Consider the following 22,288-nt stretch of genomic DNA (forward strand, 5'->3'; position numbering starts at 1 on the left):
GTTTAAAGGCATTAAAGGGTTAACCATATATTGCACAGTTTCACTATCATCTAGTCAACTCTGTTTATCTTCTTCCTGCTTTTGTTGTTTCTTTGGTTTCTTGCAATACCTGGCAATGTGATCCTTCCCATTGCAATTGAAACACCTAAAATCCTTCCCTTTTGAGTTGTCATCCTTGTTAGCAGTGCCTGTGGTTTTCAGAGTTCTCTCTGTAGCAGATATTTGTAACTGCATTAATCTTTCTTCCTTTTTCTTTTGTGCCCCCTCTAGATTTTTCTCGTGATGATATAAATCAGCTAACACACTATCCATAGTTAAAGTTTTCCAATGAGGCATCTGAGTGGTTAATCTGCTTTTTAACACCTTAGTTAACCCATCAACAAATGTTTGGATAAGAATTATAGCTACTTCAGGAACTTCAAATAGACTTTTTTCACCACTCTGATCTTTCACCAACTGACTGAATCTGTGATAATACTCTCTTACTGATTCAGTTGACCCTTGTTGTATATTGCTTATAGTATTCCAATCAGGGGTTTGCTTAAACATTTCCTTATAATTGTGACGAATTTTATCCCACTGATTTTGTACGTCATCAATTTTGAACTCTGGATTAGGTCCAGTATATTGAGTATTCTTAAGTAATTCTACAACCTCTGCAGGTGTAAATACAGTATGCAAGATTTGTAGAATATCTTGACCATATAGTTGATGTGTATGAAAGATCTTATCTAACATTTCCCAAGATCTTCTGGGATTTTTCCTATATTCACCCACTTGCTTATTTATCTCAAACAAATCAGTGCAAGTGTAAGGTTTTCTCATCTTCCATGACTGGTTACCTGGGCCTGTGATTTCTTGCATGGGGTACATTTGAGCAGGGGGATTGTTTTGTAGGCGCCTTCTACCTTCAGTTATAATGTTATCTGTGCTTACATTGGTATAATTTTTATCTATTATTGGTGTTTTGTCAGAATATTCTTCCAATTCCCTATTTGGGTATAATTCTTCTCTTACTACAGTGGTCCTAGCAAGTGTTCCTTCATGCACCTTCTCATCTATACTAGCACCAGATGATGATGGGCTTGTTTTTATAAAACCAGTATCTGTGATCATGGATAAAGGTGCATCGGGACCTATTGGGGCAGAAGCTTGCAATGGGGAAGGTGTGGTTACGGATGCATAAGGCTGAGCTGCTTGTGCAACTCTGGCAGCCCGGGCTTGGTCTACCAGGCTCTGGGCCATGCAGGCTATCATTTGTTCATCATCACAATCCATCATATTTAATAATTTTGGTTTACTAGAATAATATGATGGTGGGGCACGAGGCATAAGAGGAGTCACGGATACTGGATTAGTGGTAGATGCAGCTACGTCTAACCAAGAACAGTACATTTTCTGTTCTTCCTCACTGATACAGCAAGGTGATATAGTCTTTAATAGAGTAATATCTAATGTGCCTTCGATTGGTAGATCAGGCAAAACAGATCTCCATCTAGTCCATATATTGAATGCTGGTTGCCCATATGTATCAATCATATAAATCATCGGACTCCCTTCTGAGTATTGAACACATTTAATTTCCTTCTGTGGGGTTTTGCCGGATTTAGCACAATTGCTATGGACATTCCCCATTTCCTCTTTGGAGTTATTTTATTACAGGAAATAAATGTGGGTCTCGTCAGACCAACTTATGAGTTAACAATATTCAGTGTAAATATATATATATATGAATGATACTAAGTTTCTTATCACTTTTCAAACTTATTTTTCTAAACTAAGTTATTAGTTCAAACAATTAATGATAATAACCGTATGTCTATTTGTAATTTTTATCTGGTTATTCCAATATGTTTGCTCAGAGTGCTGTGCAATATTAATACCACTGTCCCATCTCATTAGCTTGTGCTTGTGAAACGTTCACTGAACAGGAGAAACTGGCAGTGAGTGTGAGTGATATATTGATTAGGTAAACAATAGTAACAATAGTATATTACACAGCTCTCTCAGGAAACAGACCAGAAATATCAGCAATATTTACATGACAGTAAAACTTTATAACATTGAAATAAACTCTAATACCTTACGTACATTTACTATATACCCTTTGGGAGAGTGGATAAAATAAAGGCTAAAATAAATACCTCAGACGCTACTGGACAGGAACAAGAAGTTACTGACAGGCCAAAGTGGATGACCACCCAAACAACAGGGAATTCTCACCTGCAGCGCGCTTTTGTAGTAGTGATCCACCTGTCCAGCCAGAATACAGCTTGCAATTCTCCCGTCCAAAGTAGCGGCGTGAGGTCCCGGGTTTCGGCACCAACTGATATGGAATAACATCTCAGTCTCCCAAAGGATGAGTGCACACACTATCTCTGCAGATTAAAGAAAGTTTTATTGTAGCCACAAGAGCTCTGATCAATATTAGAACAGAACTGCCTCCATTGTATTGGGGCACAATTCTCATAGTATAAATTGTGGGTTGTACATAGTAGGTGGGACATAGGAAGATTATAACATAACCAATCATCTTACAATATAAACAACTAGCATCCAATCATTAGTAATCAGGCGATTACATAAAATACTTACCTATGTACTTATATAATTACTTGATGCAATGTACCTGTTTTGTTGGTCAATGTGCTTTCCCTAGATCAACCTGACCTCAAAAGGGCATTTTGATTAAGATAAGCAACCCCTGCAAATTCCACAGTGGCTTGGGTAAACTTTACATCTTTGCTTAGAGATTATTGATTAATCTTATTATAATTTAGCTGTTTAAGCAGCATATTTTACTACATTGGTTTATAGGAGTGTTAAAGGGTTATATTAAAAGGGATTAATTGATATGGTATACTAATTTTCCTATCAGTAGTGAACCAAAAATACACACACAACTAGCGCATGTCAACTAGACACGATGGCTGAGGCATAGAACTCAGAAAAATGATTATCGATTAACATTCCAAATGAATTTCCATAATTAACCATTTAACATTTCCCCCTTTTTTGAGAATAAAAGGACTTTAACTGAAAAATCTCAAAAGAAGATACATTCATCAATAATTTTTTCTTTCCTTCTTCCTTGGCAATATCATTAAATTTCCATAATAATAATAATAGTAATAATAGTATCAATATCGGATTATTGTTATATAATGATGTGAATTCATGTTATGGTAAGCCGCGACTAATATTCATTTAATATGTATAATTATACTTCCCTATATCTAAATTGAAGCAATCGCGGGTTCAATCGTCATCATCTGATGTCATCGGGTCGTCGTCTCGTCTTCTTCTTGGTTCTTTTATAACACAGTCTTTAGATGAAAACTCCTTTGAAATAAATTACAGCATGTAGATATTGTACAGTCCATAATTGTGTTCATTATTGTTCAGTCCATAAACTGTACTCTTTATTAGAAAGATCATGTGTGTCAGTTGATAAGAAAACAAAGTCCATGGATGAAATGTAGCTTTAATATCTGTGCAGTGTCACCTGGACTTACGTTGGATCGTCTTTGGAATCTTCCGTGTGTCCGCACTGGTCTCGTGTCACTTTTGGAACAGATGTGAAGTCTTTGGTCAGTAAAGCAAGGGTTAACTTGACACTTTCCTGCTTTATATAGCACCATAACCAGTACTCAGTCCTTTATATACAGGACACATATGCCAGGTATTACCTGTTCACCAGCTTTCATTGAAGCGTTGCAGGTGATAAGAAACCAGTGGAACGTGATGAAACTTGAACACAACACAGTACATATAGGATCATCGTCCTCTGCCGTCCTGGTGATCAGTGGTGTGAATTGTATTGTATGTAATGGACACAGTCTATTATAACACTCAGCATTCACACCTGTTACCTTCTGAGACGTCCGGATATCAGTTGCTTCTTCTTGTAACTTTTGAGAATCTCTTTGATTTATAAAAATTAAAAGTCTTTATTAAGATAGAATTCATAATTGCAGTGTCTTGATTGAAGTCTTCATTCCCTAATCTGATACCAAATCTGGCAGTTTTTCCTAACCTATAATATCACAGCGTACCACAGCAATCAGTAATATCCATCTAATTATTATCAAAATATTAAAATAAATTATGTTTGGAATAATAAACAATAATAGATAATAATTCATTTTCAATCAAGTTCTCCATATGATAGAACATTTTTATGTCATAGGTGTAATTACCTTTTCCAACCCATAGGTGTCAGTGTATTTTGAAAAAACAAGTTTTTATATCTTTATTAAACCAATAATATCAAAGAATGTATACTCCTAAACCAAAATGAATAAATATATGAATGTATGAATGAATGAATGAATGAATGAATAAATGAATGAATGAATTGTGTTTACTCAGAAAATGTAAACATTTTTTTCCTTAGCAATATATATTTAATGAAGCAATACTCTTGTATTAGACATTACTTTATTAAATATTAATGTGTTTTCTCAATTGAGATATTGAACTCAAATAAAATCAAATGAGAAATAAAAAATGAAAAAATAGAAAAATAAGAAGTATAAAGTAAGAATAAAATTTTAAAAATGAAAAATAAAATTAAGAGTAAAAATAAGAATAAAAATAAAAATAAGGCCTTTAAATTTTAATGACAAATGCAGAGTAATTATATTCTCCATAAAAAATACCCTTATATCTCCATTATCTGGATGATTTCATATTTGTCATAACCTTGTACCACCAAAAAATATTAAATTATGCAACTTTGCATGTAATACCCTTCTTAATTATACCATAGTACCTTATTATTATTTCTTCTTTATTAAAATGTGTGGAAAATAAGTATTGATCAAAAGTGATTATGTAATCAGGATCAAAAACACATTTTCCCCCTTAATACCAAAAATATTATTTTATAAAATTTATGTATATATCAGAACCAAATTAAAAATAATTATTCTTCTAGAAATATTGTGCATAAATTTCATATCGATGAGTAGCATAGATTTGACTAAAGAGAGGTGTGTACCTATTTAGGTAACCATTAAAAATAATATTATAGTTATTCAAGAATATTATCATGTGGAAAATTATTCTAAATATAAATTTGCTTTGTAAACCATTTTGATGTGTGGTTGCCCTTATCCACTATTAGTTAAATCAAGAAATAATAATTATTAAAGAAATATAGAAATATACATATGTAGATAATACCTAATTATGTATTATAATTTCCTCAGAATTAAATATATTTTTGTACCTTCACATAAAGAAACATTTTTTTTTTCAAACATACAAACATACGAGGCCTCTTTCACATCAATCACACTTAGCAGCTGCTGATTTACTCATCTGTCACCTTCACTCTGACATTCACAGATCTGTTCAACTCAAACATTCCACATATTAAGTTTTAGATATATATATATATATATATATATATATATTTTACCCAAAATTGTTGTATCCCAATTTATTAATGCGCATTGCCATATCAATTGAATATCTTTATATTTCTTTGAATATTCCCCAAGTACATATTATATAATATGAGAGTAAGTCACTGGAATTTCAGACACTTGAAAAAACTCTTGTCTTAGATTCTTTTTTCACTGGCTGCCCGGTCTTAAGTTACATCAGTTGAAAATAGAATGAATGGGGTCCTATACTATTAGCTCAAAGTTCAAAGGCCGCAGCTGTCACACGTCATGCTGTAAAGCTACTTTAATTTGCACGAACACTTCATGCACAGAAAATATTAGCAACACAAAAGAATTAATAAGTATTACATATATATTATAGTTCAACTAGATATATTGTTATTATTTTAAAATGTTATACACATAAAATCATGCAATTTTTTCACTTCCTGTGTGAATAAAGAAATAAATCAATTTTAGAGTTCTTTGATCAAATCCTGCTTTGGAATGAAAACTCTAAGGAAATATAAGAAAATAAAATTAAATATCAAATTCATACAGAAACAGAATTATTTAAATATCTTATACATATATTGGTTGGTTCTAATGTAATTCAAAATATTGCTACTTAAATTTATATATATGAAGTTCTAATTTATTAATTGATATATATATATATATATTTTATAAACGTATATATAAATACAATTATACGCAATCTCTACTTAGACAAGTGTATATATATATATATATATATATATATATGAACTATTAGAAACTATGTAACTATAATTTTACTGTATGAGATTATAAATAAATATTGAGACATTGTATTACATTTTGATACAACATTATAATTACAGTTTTTCCTTAGCCACTCCCTAAACCAAATCTTCTGTCTCTCTCAAATATCTCCAGGAACGCCCTATTTAGGAAAGACATTTTTCTATCCTTCAAAACCTCAGAGAACTGCCTGTTCTTCTGTCCACATTACATTACGTCACAGTGAGTTGGTCGTCTCACCTGTCTCTGTCCATCAGTTTCAGCCATTTTCCTTTTTAGAGAATCACAGTTCTGACTGAGAATTAACTCATTCTGTGGAGAGATGGATCTTTGCACTGGCTGATATGGCTTATAACATATATGAAATCTTCTGCGTATTTGATAGAGTTCACTATGGGGATGACTCAGTCTAGGAGAGTTTGATATTGGCTTTTGGTAAGATTTTACCTTTCCTGGTTTTATAAATTTAGCTTGATTTATTTTCTTTTCACGATTCTCATGTTTTCTAACAAAATCCAGCATCTGCGCACATTCAAATAATGAATTTTTTTGTGATGCCATAACTTGGGAAACTGAATTTAGGAATTTGAATTTTTGTACAAAAGTTGTTATCATATGTTGTACTTTTCCATTTTTGATGAGAGCTTTGTACAACCGTTCAAATATGGACATGCATGTATATGTACATTCCTTCCTACCAATCCTTAGTTTCTGCAGATCTTCTATGTTGGGAAAATCCTTTGTGACACAATAAATCAAATATCTTAATCTGTCCGAATCATTTTCCCATCCATTAGGAGAGTCATTTTCACAGGGCATTAAATGTAAACGTCTGGACAATGTCACAGGAATCCATATTTTAAATAATTGATTCCTCTCCTCATTGGATAAATCAAACTTATCAGAGAAGCTCTCAAATGTCTCTGAATTTCTACAGGCATGGATTTTGACATCATATTTTGGCATGATTTTGTATAATTTCAGCAAATTTTTCCTCATTTTAATTTGGAGTTGAGCCTGGGTAATTCCAGAATTCTCTGATATTTTTAGTGGCTCTTGTACGTCCGTTCCTCCTACGTCACTCACGTCTCCTCCCACACCACCTAGTATGTCGGTTTCTCGTATGTCAGTCATGTCTCCTCCCATGTCAGGTTTCTGTATGTCCGTCTCTTGGTCAGACCCAAGGTCACCTTCAGTTACAGACACGTGTCTTACTTCTTGTTCATTTTCCACATTACAGTCAGAATCAGTATCACCGTCTGACACTTCTACACTATTTTCCTGCTTAGAAATCTCTAACACAAGACTATGAAAAAAATCTACCAAATGTAGAATATTTCTCAATTTCTGTTTGTCTCTATTTACCAATTTAGAAGTTAACTGTAAATTCTGCAATTCACATTCTTTGTATAAACTGAGCCACAAAACTTCTATGTCATCTCCTACATTACCTTTGAAATTAATATTACTTTGTTTAGCAAAAGAAGAAATTATATCCATATTTTGCCTACCTTAAGATTCCTTGGCTTCTCTTTATCAGCACGTCCTGTCTTCAGTTCATCTGATTCTTTTCCTGTGTGATTCTGTTCCTTGTTAGTACCTCTGCTTCCTGTCTTTCCTCAGTCTGTAGGTCCTTTCTGCTTCTCGTGACAAACTATTGAATTTACTGACACGTGAACAACAGCTGTTCAGCTCGTCAGGACTCCCCACTTGTTCACGGAAGAAATTCACTTACTTAATTTAAAAAACAAAAAAACAGGACTGGCTGGCTCACCATTGTAAAATAATACTCTTCCTGTATTATTTTTTTCTACTGAGGACTTCTCAAAGTATCAATATCACGATATTCTTATAAAAAAATGTATCTATTTATTCTTGGATTGTCCATTAAAAAGAATCAGATTGCAGCAGGTACATACAATAATTAGTTATAAAGTAATTGTCCATTTGTCCATAATTAGCTTAATTGTTGAGATTCACCCATCTTTCCTTGGATCCTGGCTGGTAAATCATGTCTTTGTCCAGCATGTGTACAGGCCTACATGTCATCTGCTTCTCAGCATGAAGATTCTGTGTCTTGTGGGGTGGGCAGAGCAAGAGAGCCCCCCCTTTCTGTACCATGGGCTTTTATAGCCAGTCGTATGGACACCTGTTCTACATATGATAGTGAACCAAAAATACACACACAAATAGCGCATGTCAACTAGACACGATGGCTGAGGCATAGAACTCAGAAAAATGATTATCGATTAACATTCCAAATGAATTTCCATAATTAACCATTTAACAGAGACCGCCTGGGAATGCCAGGTGCTGTAGGCTTTTGCTTTTTCCTTCCTTCCACCAGCAGGGGGCACTCTCTTCTATGCCTTTTTTCCATTCCTTTTCACAAGTGCACACATTCATTCTCTTTTCTTTTTTTCATTTGCTTTCTCTCTTGCGCTATTTCATCTCTGCAAAATACCAGCATCCTTCTGATCACTGTGGGCCTCCAGCATTGTTGCTTCTTTACTTTTAATACTAGGCTCCTTTTCACCAGGACCAGCGTCTCCCGGGTGGCTGGAGGCAACCACCGGTAACCCCAAGCAGAAGGCCTTTGCAGGCAACACGACCCTCCCCCCTGAAGAGCAGCTCAAAGTCTCTGGCAACCATCTCACCTCCTTCCTTCATTCACCCCTGGACGTCTCACTCAGCCCCCAAGTTACGGTCCAGCTTGCTCTTTCTGTCACATTACCGCGATGAAGGGTTTAGCCTGCAGGAGACCCTGCGCCGAGCCATTTTTGAAGACACCTGATGCGGCGGGTGAATCACTGCTAAATAAACCACACCTGTTGGGACGGCACAGCCTTTGCATGGACCCTTCGGAGCCCACCCCGTCACGGCCAGATTGGTCGCCACCAAGCGATCCTGACAAAGGCAGTCCGGGTGATGGATCAAGCAGCGTCTACTGGCCATACCACCTTGGATACGCCTGATCTCGTCTGATCTCGGAAGCAAAGCATGGCTGGGCTCGGACAGTTCTTGGATGGGATACCTCCTGGGAACACCGGGTGCTGTAGACCTTTTTGATGACGTTTTGCCCTACTGCCCAGCTCGGCTAGCATGGAACGGCGCCTTACCGGACACCGACCTTAAGTAACTTAGATGATGGAAGCCCCAAGGCCTCTGAGCCAGTTGGCAGCTAAGTACGCTACCCCGCCGCCTTCACGCAGGCCTGACACCGAGCTCCTTGCCACGGCTAGGAGTGCTTATTGACTCCGCAGCTCGCCGTGTGGAAATGATGGCGTTAAAAGCACCCGGGGCCGTGAAGGGGCCAGGCTTTCAGCAGGTTCCCAGGGAACGTTTTGGATGCCGGCCGCCTAGCGAGGGCCAGCAGAAGTAACATGTTTCTCTGCAAAGAAGCTTGTGTAACCAAGCCAGACGGCTGACAAAGAGCTAACCTCAGTGCAAGGAAGGCAAGGAAGGAATTGGGGAGGGAGGGGGGGTGATTCCTGCTAGGGCCCTGAAATCATAAAACAGGCAGGAGAGTCTGACGCATGGTGACGGAGAGGTTGTAGGGGCAGATAGGGTGTGTTGTCGCGTGCGAGCACGTGTGCATGCTGGCTTGTGTGTGAGAGTGCGATTCCTAGGTGTGGCGCGCTGCAGACAGTCAAAGGGATTGTTCCCTTTCATTAAAAGTTAATCCCCGGCTGCAGGCTATTAGAAAGCAACTAACCGCGCTCTGCTCACCCTACCCGGGTCTACCGGTGAGTCTCGCCTCTGCTCCCGGCCTGTGGTATTGGCCGTGAAGCTGACGTTCCGTCGACAGCGCTGCAGCCGATCAGTGAGCTCAGCGGCTCTGAGTGGGACGTTGTGTCTACAAGACCTTTTAAGGAAGCCAGCAAAAAAATTTAAGAGAAGGGAAAGCACAAAAGGACCTGGTCTTGCTGAGCACTGGGAAGGGAAGCTGGCAGCCAGACGTCACAGTAGAAAAGCAGCAAGTGAGAGGCTTGTCTCTGCTTACGGCCAAACCACCCTGAACATGCCTGATCTCCTCTGATCTCGGAAGATAAGCAGTGTTGGGCCTGGTTAGTACTTGGATGGGAGACCGCTTGGGAATAACAGGTGCTGTAAGCTTTTGCTTTTTCTTTCCTTCCACCAGCAGGGGGCACTCTCTTCTATGCCTTTTTTCCATTCCGTTTCACAAGTGCACACATTCATTCTCTTTTCTTTTTTTCATTTGATTTCGCTCTTGCGCTATTTCATCTCTGCAAAATACCAGCATCCTTCTGATCACCGTGGGCCTCCAGCATTGTTGCTTCTTTACTTTTATTACTAGGACCAGCGTCTCACGCGTGGCTGGAGGCAACCACCGGTAACCCCAAGCAGAATACCTTTGCCGGCAACACGACCCTCCCCCCTGAAGAGCAGCTCAAAGTCACTGGCAACCATCACACCCTCTTCCTTCATTCACCCCTGGACGTCTCGCTCCGCCCCCAAGTTACGGGTCCAGCTTGATCTTTCTGTCACATTACCACGATGAAGGGTTTAGCCTGCAGGAGACCCTGCGCCGAGACATTTTTGAAGACACCTGATGCGGCGGGTGAATCACTGCTAAACAAACCACACCTGTAGGGACGGCACAGCCTTTGCATGGACCCTTCGGAGCCCGCCCCGTCACGGCCAGATTGCTCGCCACCAAGCGATCCTGAGAAAGGCTGGCCGGGCGATGGATCGAGCAGCGTCTACTGGCCATACCACCTTGGATACGCCTGATCTCATCTGATCTCGGAAGCAAAGCAGGGCTGGGCTCAGACAGTACTTGGATGGCAGACTTCCTGGGAACACCGGGTGCTATAGACCATTTTGATGAAGTTTTGCCCTACTGCCCAGCTCGGCTAGCATGGAACGGTGCCTTGCCGGACACCGACCTTAAGTAACTTAGATGATGGAAGCCCCAAGGCCTCTGAGCCAGTTGGCAGCTAAGTACGCTACCCCGCCGCCTTCACGCAGGCCTGACACCGAGCTCCTTGCCACGGCTAGGAGTGCTTATTGACTCCGCAGCACGCCGTGTGGAAATGATGGCGTTAAAAGCACCCGGGGCCGTGAAGGGGCCAGGCTTTCAGCAGGTGCACAGGGAAGGTTTTGGATGCCGGCCGCCTAGCGAGGGCCAGCAGAAGTAACATGTTTCTCTGCAAAGAAGCTTGTGTAACCAAGCCAGACGGCTGACAAAGAGCTAACCTCAGTGCAAGGAAGGCAAGGAAGGTGCAGAAGGAATTGGGGAGGGGGGGGTGATTCCTGCTAGGGCCCTGAAATCATAAAACAGGCAGGAGAGTCTGACGCATGGTGACGGAGAGGTTGTAGAGGCAGATAGGGGGTGTTGTCACGTGCGAGCACGTGTGCATGCTGGCTTGTGTGTGAGAGTGCGATTCCTAGGTGTGGCGCGCTGCAGACAGTCAAAGGGATTGTCCCTTTCATTAAAAGTTAATCCCCGGCTGCAGGCTATTAGAAAGCAACTAACCGCTCTCTACTCACCCTACCCGGGTCTACCGGTGAGTCTCGCCTCTGCTCCCGGCCTGTGGCATTGGCCGTGAAGCTGACGTTCCGTCGACAGCGCTGCAGCCGATCAGTGAGCTCAGCGGCTCTGAGTGGGGTGTTGTGTCCAACAAGACCTTTTAAGGAAGCCAGCAAAAAAGTTGAAGAGAAGGGAAAGCACAAAAGAACCTGGTCTTGCTGAGCACTGTAAAGGGCAGCAGGCAGCCAGACGTCAAAGTAGAAAAGCAGCAAGTGAGAGGCTTGTCTCTGCTTACGGCCACACCACCCTGAACACACCCAATCTTATCTGATCTCAGAAGCTAAGCAGGGTCAGGCCTGTTTAGTATTTGGATGGGAGACCACCTGGGAATACCAGGTGCTGTAGGCTTTTGCTTTTTCCTTCCTTCCACCAGCAGGGGGCACTCTCTTCTATGCCTTTTTTCCATTCCCTTTCTCAAGTGCACACACTCATTCTCTTTCCTTTTTTTTATTTGGTTTCTCTCTTGCGCTATTTCATCTCTGCAAAATACCAGCATCCTTCTGATCACTGTGGGCCTCCAGCATTGTTGCTTCTTTACTTTTAATACTAGGCTCCTTTTCACCAGGACCAGCGTCTCCCGCGTGGCTGGAGGCAACCACCGGTAACCCCAAGCAGAAGACCTTTGCAGGCAACACGACCCTCACCCCTGAAGAGCAGCTCAAAGTCACTGGCAACCATCTCACCCTCTTCCTTCATTCACCCCTGGACGTCTCGCTCCGCCCCCAAGTTACGGGTCCAGCTTGCTCTTTCTGTCACATTACCGCGATGAAGGGTTTAGCCTGCAGGAGACCCTGCGCCGAGACATTTTTGAAGACACCTGATGCGGCGGGTGAATCACTGCTAAACAAACCACACCTGTAGTGACGGCACAGCCTTTGCATGGACCCTTCGGAGCCCGCCCCGTCACCGCCAGATTGCTCGCCACCAAGCGATCCTGAGAAAGGCTGGCCGGGCGATGGATCGAGCAACGTCTACTGGCCATACCACCTTGGATACGCCCGATCTTGTTTGATCTTGAAAGCAAAGCAGGGCTGGGCTTGGAAAGTACTTGGATGGGAGAACTCCTCGGAATACCGGGAGCTGTAGACCATTTTGATGACGTTTTGCCCTACTGCCCAGCTCGGCTAGCATGGAACGGCGCCTTGCCGGACACCGACCTTAAGTAACTTAGATGATGGAAGCCCCAAACCCTCTGAGCCAGTTGGCAGCTAAGTACGCTACCCTGCCGCCTTCACACAGGCCTGACACCGAGGTCCTTGCCACGGCTAGGAGTGCTTATTGACTCCGCAGCTCGACGTGTGGAAATGATGGCGTTAAAAGCACCCGGGGCCGTGAAGGGGCCAGGCTTTCAGCAGGTGCCCAGGGAAGGTTTTGGATGCCGGCCGCCTAGCGAGGGCCAGCAGAAGTAACATGTTTCTCTGAAAAGAAGCTTGTGTAACCAAGCCAGACGGCTGACAAAGAGCTAACCTCAGTGCAAGGAAGGCAAGGAAGGTGCGGAAGGAATTGGGGAGGGGGGGAGTGATTCCTGCTAGGGCCCTGAAATCATAAAACAGGCAGGAGAGTCTGACGCATGGTGACGGAGAGGTTGTAGAGGCAGATAGGGGGTGTTTTCACATGCGAGCACGTGTGCATGCTGGCTTGTGTGTGAGAGTGCGCTTCCTAGGTGTGGCGCGCTGCAGACAGTCAAAGGGATTGTTCCCTTTCATTAAAAGTTAATCCCCGGCTGCAGGCTATTAGAAAGCAACTAACCGTGCTCTACTCACCCTACCCGGGTCTACCGGTGAGTCTCGCCTCTGCTCCCGGCCTGTGGCATTGGCCGTGAAGCTGACGTTCCGTCGACAGCGCTGCAGCCAATCAGTGAACTCAGCAGCTCTGAGTGGGGCGTTGTGTCTACAAGACCTTTTAAGGAAGCCAGCAAAAAAATTGAAGAGAAGGGAAAGCACAAAAGGACCTGGTCTTGCAGAGCCCTGGAAAGGGCAGCCGGCAGCCAGACTTCAAAGTAAAAAAGCAGCAAGTGAGAGGCTTGCCTGTCCCTAAGGCCACACCACCCTGAACAAGCCTGGTCTCATCTCATCTTGGAAGCTAACCAGGGTCAGGCCTGGTTAGTACTTGGATGGGAGACTGCCTAGGAATACCAGGTGCAGTAGGCTTTTGCCTTTTCTTTCCTTCCACCAGCAGGCGGCACTCTCCTCTGTGCCTTTTTTCCATTCCCTTTCACAAGTGCATACATACATTCTCTTTTCCTTTTTTCATTTGCTTTCTCTCTTGCGCTATTTCATCTCTGCAAAATACCAACATCCTTCCGATCACCGTGGGCCTCCAGCATTGTTGCTTCTTTACTTTTAATACTAGGCTCCTTTTGACCAGGACTGGCGTCTCCCGCGTGGCTGGAGGCAACCACCGGTAACCCCAAGCAGAAGACCTTTGCAGGCAACACGACCCTCCCCCCTGAAGAGCAGCTCAAAGTCACTGGCAACCATCTCACCCTCTTCCTTCATTCACCCCTGGACGTCTCGCTCCGCCCCCAGGTTACGGATCCAGCTTGCTCTTTCTGTCACATTACCGCGATGAAGGGTTTAGCCTGCAGGAGACCCTGCGCCGAGACATTTTTGAAGACACCTGATGCGGCGGGTGAATCACTGCTAAACAAACCACACCTGTAGGGACGGCACAGCCTTTGCATGGACCCTTCGGAGCCCGCCCCGTCACGGCCAGATTGCTCGCCACCAAGCGATCCTGAGAAAGGCTGGCCGGGCGATAGATCGAGCAGTGTCTACTGGCCAGACCACCTTGGATATGCTCGATCTCGTCTGATCTTGGAAGCAAAGCAGGGCTGGGCTCGGACAGTACTTGGATGGGAGACTTCCTGGGAACACCGGGTGCTGTAGACAATTTTGATGACGTTTTGCCCTACTGCCCAGCTCAGCTAGCATGGAAATGCTCCTTGCCGGACACCAACCTTAAGTATCTTAGACGATGGAAGCCCCAAGGCCTCTGAGCCAGTTGGCAGCTAAGTACGCTACCACGCAGGCCTGACACCGAGCTCCTTGCCACGGTTAGGAGTGCTTATTGACTCCCCAGCTCGCTGTATGGAAATGATGGCATTAAAAGCACCCAGGGCCGTGAAGGGGCCAGGCTTTCAGCAGGTGCCCGATAAGGTTTTGGATGCCGGCCGTCTAGCGAGGGCCAGCACAAGTAACATGTTTCTCTGCAAAGAAGCTTGTGTAACCAAGCCAGACGGCTGACAAAGAGCTAACCTCAGTGCAAGGAAGGTGCAGAAGAAATTGGGGAGGGGGGGGGTGATTCCTGCTAGGGCTCTGAAATCATAAAACAGGCAGGAGAGTCTGACGCATGGTGACGGAAAGGTTGTAGGGGCAGATAGGGGGTGTTGTCACGTGCGAGCACGTGTGCATGCTGGCTTGTGTGTGAGAGTGCGCTTCCTAGGTGTGGCGCGCTGCAGACAGTCAAAAGGATTGTTCCCTTTCATTAAAAGTTAATCCCCGGCTGCAGGCTATTAGAAAGCAACTAACCGCGCTCTACTCACCCTACCCGGGTCTACCGGTGAGTCTCGCCTCTGCTCCCGGCCTGTGGCATTGGCCGTGAAGCCGACGTTCCGTCGACAGCGCTGCAGCCGATCAGTGAGCTCAGCGGCTCTGAGTGGGGCGTTGTGTCTACAAGACCTTTTAAGGAAGCCAGCAAAAAAATTGAAGAGAATGGAAAGCACAAAAGGACCTGGTCTTGCTGAGCACTGGAAAGGGCAGCCGGCAGCCAGACTTCAAAGTAGAAAAGCAGCAAGTGAGAGGCTTGTCTCTGCCTACGGCCACACCACCCTGAACATGCCCGATCTTGTCTGATATCAGAAGCTAAGCAGGGTTGGGCCTGCTTAGTACTTGGATGGGAGACCACCTGGAAATACAAGGTGCTGTAGGCTTTTGCTTTTTCTTTCCTTCCACCAGCAGGGGGCACTCTCTTCTATGCCTTTTTTCCATTCCCTTTCACAAGTGCACACATTCATTCTCTTTTCTTTTTTTCATTTGCTTTCTCTCTTGCGCTATTTCATCTCTGCAAAATACCAGCATCCTTCTAATCACCGTGGGCCTCCAGCATTGTTGCTTCTTTACTTTTAATACTAGGCTCCTTTTCACCAGGACCAGCGTCTCCCGCGTGGCTGGAGGCAACCACCGGTAACCCCAAGCAGAAGACCTTTGCAGGCAACACGACCCTCCCCCCTGAAGAGCAGCTCAAAGTCACTGGCAACCATCTCACCCTCTTCCTTCATTCACCCCTGGACGTCTCGCTCCGCCCCCAAGTTACGGGTCCAGCTTGCTTTTTCTGTCGCATTACCGCGATGAAGGGTTTAGCCTGTAGGAGACACAGCGCCAAGACATTTTTGAAGACACCTGATGCGGCGGGTGAATCACTGCTAAAAAAACACACCTGTAGGGATGGCACAGCCTTTGCATGGACCCTTCGGAGCCCGCCCCGTCACGGCCAGATTGCTCGCTTTTATTCACACGCCCGGACTGACTGGCGTTTGCGGGAGTAGTGGTTCCACTGGACCATGAACCGGAGAGTGCCTGGAGGGGCGTGACTAAGTATCTGGCCGATCCGACCAAGGTGGCACGACGGCATACGACGCCAGTGCACCAAGGAGAAACCGGGCAGATGGACCTGGTGCTACTCCAGGTCAAACTCCGGACACGGGGGTTGACCCACACAGGGATTCCTGGAACAGGCAGGTTAGGCTGGCACAGACTGGTGGATATAAGCGAACACGGCAGGTATGCAGACGGGTGGATACAGGCGAGTATGCAGGCGGGGAGGTACTGGCCGAAAGGATGGGCTGGAGCACAGAGAGGACAAGACCCAGTACAGACTGGGTCACAGAAACAGAACCGCAGATGCGGTAGCCAAACACAGCAGAGAGGGAATGCCCGAAGTGGTGGGCAAGAGCAGAGCAGGACGGGAATGCCGGAGCAGCGAGTGCAAGCAGAGCAGGACAGGACTGCCGGAGCAGCGAGCAGATGCAGAGCAGGACGGGACTGCCGGAGCAGCGAGCAGAAGCAGAGCAGGACAGGACTGCCGGAGCAGCGAGCAGATGCAGAGCAGAAACCGCAGGAGTGGCAAGTAGAGATGAGCGTTGTTCTACTCGAACTGTTCGCCAATCTCAAATTCGAGCTGTTTTGGGCGGTGTTCGAGCCGGTCGGCGAACACGAACAATTTGAGAAAAATTCGGCTGTTCGAGGTTATGTTCGATAACTGTTCGTGCACCAAAATCATAACTGGATTTTTTCTCAGTAATGATGAAAATTAATGTTAATACGCAGTTTGAGTGTACAGCGGGGCGGGGGGAGGGGCAGGGGATGGATCTCTGCAGGAACAATGAAGATCTCCATTTTTTTTTCTCTTTCCCGCATTTGCAGTGGGGAGGTGCAATCTGTCAGCCTATCAGCAGCGCACACACGGAGCGAAGTGCTTTTTTTCACACAAGCAAGGGCATGTGTGATTGGCAGTGTATGTCACATGTCCTTGCCCTATAAGACCAAGCCATTTTCCCCGTCGCCACCATTTTCTCACTGCTGCAGCTGCGTGTTAGACGGCACCGCTGTTGCTGTGTGCGCTATACCTTGTTAATTTCAAGCCAATTTTCGCACAAATATACAGATAGCTTGGGAGTAGGGAATAGTTGTGATTGCAGTCCTTTTAAGGACTAGGTTACAGCATTTCCTACGACTTTTATCAAGCAGGTCTGTGCTCTTAAATAGATAGATTGTTGTGGTAAAGACTAATTGTAATTGGAGTCCTTTTCAGGACTAGGTTACATCAGTTCCTATCAGTTTTTGCCAGGCAGGTCTGTGCCAGTGCTGTGCAAGTTTTTTTCACAGCATTTGGCTGAATCTAGCAAAGCTAATCCTTTTTGGCCTATTGCAGAGTGTGTTAGTCAGTGGAGTAGCCTATCTGTGTTGCAAGATATACCACCTGTGTATAGAATACCAATTTTTTTACTGCACCTAGTGAAGTAAAATCTTTTGGGCATAGCATCATTCTATTAGTCCATCTATACTGACCTCCATCAGGTTGCAAACTGAATATAATTTTTTTCTGCATCTAGCTCTGAAAAAATATTTGGGCTTCTAGCAGTGTGTGGGACTTGGTCTATTAGTCCATCTATACTGACCTCCATCAGGTTGCAAATTAAAAATAATTTTTTTCTTCATTTAGCTCTGAAAAAATATTTGGGCTTCTAGCAGTGTGTGGGACTTGTTCTATTAGTCCTTCTATATTGACCTCCAGCAGGTTGCAAATTGAATATAATTTTTTTCTGCATCTAGCTCTGAAAAAATATTTGGGCTTCTAGCGGTGTGTGGGACTTGGTCTATTAGTCCATCTATACTGACCTCCATCAGGTTGCAAATTAAAAATAATTTTTTTCTGCATCTAGCTCTGAAAAAATATTTGGGCTTCTAGCGGTGTGTGGGACTTGGTCTATTAGTCCATCTATACTGACCTCCATCAGGTTGCAAATTAAAAATAATTTTTTTCTTCATTTATCTCTGAAAAAATATTTGGGCTTCTAGCAGCATGTGGAACTTGTTCTATTAGTCCATCTATACTGACCTCCATCAGGTTGCAAATTAAAAATAATTTTTTTCTGCATCTAGCTCTGAAAAAATATTTGGGCTTCTAGCAGTGTGTGGGACTTGGTCTATTAGTCCATCTATACTGACCTCCATCAGGTTGCAAATTGAATAAAAAAAATTTCTGCATCTAGCTCTGAAAAAATATTTGGGCTTCTAGCGGTGTGTGGGACTTGGTCTATTAGTCCATCTATACTGACCTCCATCAGGTTGCAAATTAAAAATAATTTTTTTCTGCATCTAGCTCTGAAAAAATATTTGGGCTTCTAGCAGTGTGTGGGACTTGGTCTATTAGTTCATCTATACTGACCTCCATCAGGTTGCAAATTAAAAATAATTTTTTTCTTCATTTAGCTCTGAAAAAATATTTGGGCTTCTAGCAGTGTGTGGGACTTGTTCTATTAGTCCTTCTATACTGACCTCCAGCAGGTTGCAAATTGAATATAATTTTTTTCTGCATCTAGCTCTGAAAAAATATTTGGGCTTCTAGCAGTGTGTGGGACTTGGTCTATTAGTCCATCTATACTGACCTCCATCAGGTTGCAAATTGAATAAAAAAAATTTCTGCATCTAGCTCTGAAAAAATATTTGGGCTTCTAGCGGTGTGTGGGACTTGGTCTATTAGTCCATCTATACTGACCTCCATCAGGTTGCAAATTAAAAATAATTTTTTTCTGCATCTAACCCAGCCAATAGTTTTGGCCTAATACCACAGTTTGGCCACTCAGCTCTGCTCGGTTACCATCCATTGTTTTTTGTGCAAACAACTCCAGAGTTGTGAATTAGTTAACCACCAAAATGAGTGGAAAAAGGCCTGCTGCTGGTGGAAAGGGGAATAGGCGTGTTGGGAAGGGGAAAAAAGGTTGTGTCCGTGGGGTAGGTGCAGAAGAAAGACCATCTTCCAGCCAAACTAAATTGTCTACTTATTTTAGCGGACAATGTGATAAGATCCCTTTCTTACGGCCACGCCAATCGCTACAAATTCCAGATGAGGCACAAAAACAGCAGGTGCTTCAACGGATATCAAGTGCTCCTTTAAGTGGGCTCTCCTCCACATCAACTTCAACATCACAAATACTCCAGTCCTCAAAGGTGTCACCCAAATCGCACTTGCTTCCTCACAGCTCCCAAATCTCCAGCTGCCCGTCTGAGTATGAGGTAGAACAGATGGTTGAGTCTGCAGAGCTGTTTACTCATACTATAGCCTGGGAATCAGAGGTCGACTCCAGCGCTTCTGTGAATCCAGACGAGGAAATGAACTGCACTGATGCCCAGAATCTTTATGAGTCGGATCCAGGACCAGACGCAGAAGGTTCTGACCATAATGTAGACCCTCATTCCCAAACTGTAACTCCTGTTGGTGGAGACAATGAGGAAGACGATGATAAGACTCAAATACCTGATTGGAGCGACAACTTTAGTTTTTTGTCAGGGCAGGAACAGGTTGGCTCTGAGGACGACGGGTGTGATAACGCACAGGGTGATGATGATGAGGTCGGAGATCCCACTTACTGTCAACCCACAGTCAGCCAAGAGATGAGGTCAGCAGAGGAGGTGGAGGAAGATGCTAGTAACGACGAGGTCAGGTTGCGCCTTCCTGGACAGAGACGTAGTACTGGAAGCACGTCAACAACTGCATCCTCAAACAGAACTCTGCCTCTCACCACAAGTCGTGGTGGCTCTTCAGGTCGCATGGGTGCTAAGCCTTGCATAGCCTGGGCATTTTTTCAGATCGATAAAGATGACCCAACTCGTGTTATCTGTAACATTTGTCAGCAAAAGCTAAGTAGAGGCCAAAAAATACATAGTTTGAGTACTTCATGCATGAACCGGCACATGGACATGAAGCATAAGTTGCAGTGGGAAGCTCAGTGTGCTACAATGCGGCCTAGCCGGCCGGGCCAACCACCGTCTGCCATATCTTGTGCATCCGCGGCCTCTTCATCCTCTGTGACTGGGGGGACAGCAGTCACACCTGTTTTGGGGCGCAGACCTGCCACCTCTTTACCCGCAACAGCCAGCGTGATTGGCAGGTCATCATTTTCTTTGGAGGTGGTAACACCAGCTGGTCTTGAGCGCTGTCCGACATCGATAGCACCACCTTTGGATCAAGGCAACCTAACATGTCCGCCTGCATCTTCCTCACAGACCGGCAGTTTGCCGGGGACACCCTTATCAACCCCGTCTAAGCACAATAGCCAGCCCTCGGTCCCTCAGATGTGGACAAGTAAAAGACCATTTCCTCCTAGCCATGAGAAAGCTAAGAGGTTGAATTTCACCATCTGCAAGCTCTTGGCTACAGAAATGCTGCCTTTCCGCCTGGTGGACACAGAGGATTTTCGAGACCTTATGTCCGTCGCAGTGCCCCAGTACCAGATGCCCAGTCGGCACTACTTCTCAAAGAAAGGTGTGCCTGCGCTCCACCAGCATGTCGCACACAACATCACCGCTTCTTTGAGAAACTCTGTGTGTGACAGGGTGCATTTCACCACAGACACTTGGACGAGTAGGCATGGACAGGGGCGTTACATGTCGCTGACTGGGAACTGGGTAACTATGGTGACAGCAGGACAAGGGGCTGCTGTCCAAGTCTTGCCATCCCCACGAGTTGTGCGTCAATCCTCTTTATGTCAAAGTTCCTCCACTGCTTCTGCCTTCTCAACCTCCTCTCGGTCTTCCACCTGCACCCAAAGCCTGTCTGGTCATGCCACAAGCTTTCTAACTGCGCAGAAGGGATCCTGCACACCTCCTTACTATGCTGGCAGTAGGGCTCAACGTCATCAGGCGGTTTTTACATTGAAATGTCTGGGAAATGTGAGTCACACAGCTGAGGAGTTGTGGTCAGCTCTGGAGAACCAATTTCATGAATGGTTGTCTCCACTGGACCTGAAACCAGGGAAGGCCGTGTGCGACAATGCTGCAAACCTGGGTGCGGCCCTTCGCCGGGGCAATGTCACACACGTGCCTTGTATGGCTCACGTGTTGAACCTGGTTTTCCAGCAATTTTTAGCCCACTATCCCAGACTAGATGGCCTTCTGCAGAGGGCACGGTCGCTGTGTGCTCACTTCCGCTGTTCGCATCCCGCAGCTCAGCGACTTACATATCTACAGAAGTCGTTGGGCCTGCCACTTCACCGGCTAAAATGCGATGTGCCTACCCAGTGGAATTCAACTCTGCACATGTTGCAGCGACTGTGGCAGCACCGACAAGCCCTGGTGCAATACGTTCTGACGTATAGCCTGGGCCAACGAGATTCAGAGGTGGGGCAAATCACGCTGGAGGAGTGGTCTCAGATCAGGGACCTATGCACCCTTCTGCACAGTTTTGAAATGGCGACGAAGATGTTTAGTGCTGACAATGCCATTATCAGCATGACTATTCCGGTGATTTACATGCTGGAGCACATGTTAAACAGAATTCGGAGTCAGGTGGAGGCACAAGAGGAGGTGGAGGAAGTAGAGGAGGAGGAGTTGTATGCGGAAGGGCTAACATCTGCAAGGTCCAGACGGTCGGCAGCACCAAGGCGGCAGGCATGTGAGGGTGGGGGAGATGGTTTTACCAGGGTGCATGGTAGCAGCCTGTAACGGGTCCGGGAGGCGGAACCTCTGAGCTACTATACAAGGGGGCGGCCGTTGTAAGTTTGCGGGTGTCAGTCTCTGGGTGAACGGACAGGGAGTTACGGCAAGTGATCAGGGCAGTCTCTGGGTAAGGGGTAGGTACGACCTGTGATGGCGGAGCCTCCGGGTAGGCTAGCAGGCAGATGGTAGATGTGTGCTCCCAGGTGAGCAAGCGTGAGTCTCTGGAATAGCAGGTGGTCACGGCACGTGACGGCGGAACCTCCGGGCTGGCAGGCAGGTAGGTAACGGAGAAGCGCTCCCAGGTGAGCGGGCAAGAGTCTCTGGAATAGCTGGTGGTCACC

General features: G+C 44.7%; 1 non-coding gene and 6 pseudogenes across 1 annotated transcript; all 7 read left to right on the plus strand.

The window, feature by feature from the left end:
- The first annotated feature begins 9,118 nt into the window (after positions 1-9,118).
- Positions 9,119-9,238, plus strand: LOC141268337 (5S ribosomal RNA; annotated as a pseudogene).
- Positions 9,239-10,173: 935 nt separating this feature from the next.
- On the plus strand, positions 10,174-10,292 carry LOC141266981 (5S ribosomal RNA). The gene has a single exon (XR_012321000.1). It is a non-coding gene; the product is annotated as a 5S ribosomal RNA (ribosomal RNA).
- A 606-nt stretch (positions 10,293-10,898) lies between these two features.
- LOC141269350 (5S ribosomal RNA) lies at positions 10,899-11,018 on the plus strand (annotated as a pseudogene).
- A 941-nt stretch (positions 11,019-11,959) lies between these two features.
- LOC141268084 (5S ribosomal RNA) lies at positions 11,960-12,078 on the plus strand (annotated as a pseudogene).
- Positions 12,079-12,699: 621 nt separating this feature from the next.
- Positions 12,700-12,819, plus strand: LOC141270096 (5S ribosomal RNA; annotated as a pseudogene).
- A 1,682-nt stretch (positions 12,820-14,501) lies between these two features.
- On the plus strand, positions 14,502-14,621 carry LOC141269275 (5S ribosomal RNA; annotated as a pseudogene).
- A 921-nt stretch (positions 14,622-15,542) lies between these two features.
- Positions 15,543-15,661, plus strand: LOC141268786 (5S ribosomal RNA; annotated as a pseudogene).
- The last annotated feature ends 6,627 nt before the right edge of the window (positions 15,662-22,288 follow it).

This window comes from Phyllobates terribilis, unplaced genomic scaffold (assembly GCF_046119375.1).
Source record: "Phyllobates terribilis strain yellow unplaced genomic scaffold, ASM4611937v1 Scaffold_4__5_contigs__length_816908805, whole genome shotgun sequence".
Classification (NCBI taxonomy): Eukaryota; Metazoa; Chordata; class Amphibia; order Anura; family Dendrobatidae; genus Phyllobates; species Phyllobates terribilis.